Source organism: Macadamia integrifolia, unplaced genomic scaffold (genome assembly GCF_013358625.1).
Source record: "Macadamia integrifolia cultivar HAES 741 unplaced genomic scaffold, SCU_Mint_v3 scaffold808, whole genome shotgun sequence".
NCBI classification, from domain to species: Eukaryota; Viridiplantae; Streptophyta; class Magnoliopsida; order Proteales; family Proteaceae; genus Macadamia; species Macadamia integrifolia.
The window spans coordinates 185,602-186,283 of record NW_024870542.1 but is presented as its reverse complement, the minus strand read 5'-3'; positions in this window follow the sequence as shown (position 1 = coordinate 186,283).

Here is a 682-nt window from a genome sequence, read left to right as displayed (position 1 = left end):
AACATGATAGAATTTATAAAATTTTCATAATTGAGAAAAACTCCAGCATTTAAAAGTTGAAAATCGCCCCTATAACCAAAATCCAGTTTTTCTTCTTGGACTGGGGGGTTGACTTTTTATCCTTTTGGAATTTGATTTTTAAACTATTTTTATTGGATTCAAATAGGGGGTATTTGCTTATTTATGAATAATATCTTAAGTAAATGAAATAACAAATAGCATTTACTTAAATGATATTTGGCATAAACAAGTGCCAAAACACAAGGCAGTATGCAGTGCAATAAGGCGAATGTCACCTAGGCCCCAGGCAAACCGCCTGGACGCCTTGGCATCGCCTAGGCGACGCCTTGACAACTATGATTATAATTGTAAGTGGATAGTTTATTTATTTTTCTATCTTTATGCTACACAAAATCATGTGTTAGTTTGTGCCGTACCTCATTGACATGGGAGAACACTTCAACACATTTCAGTGTCAACCTAAAGTGATGGTATCTATGTGTTGGTGCTTGCCACTGCTGGAGAAGGTGTTAGGAAATCAGGCGTCTTTCAATTTTTTTGAATTGCTAAGGTCCTAAGGGTTTTTTTGGATGAATTTCTTGTGATATATACCTGTACCGTTCAAACTCCTAAAATCTTTATTTATTTGTAGCTCTGATTTTTTTTGGGGGGGGGGGGGGGG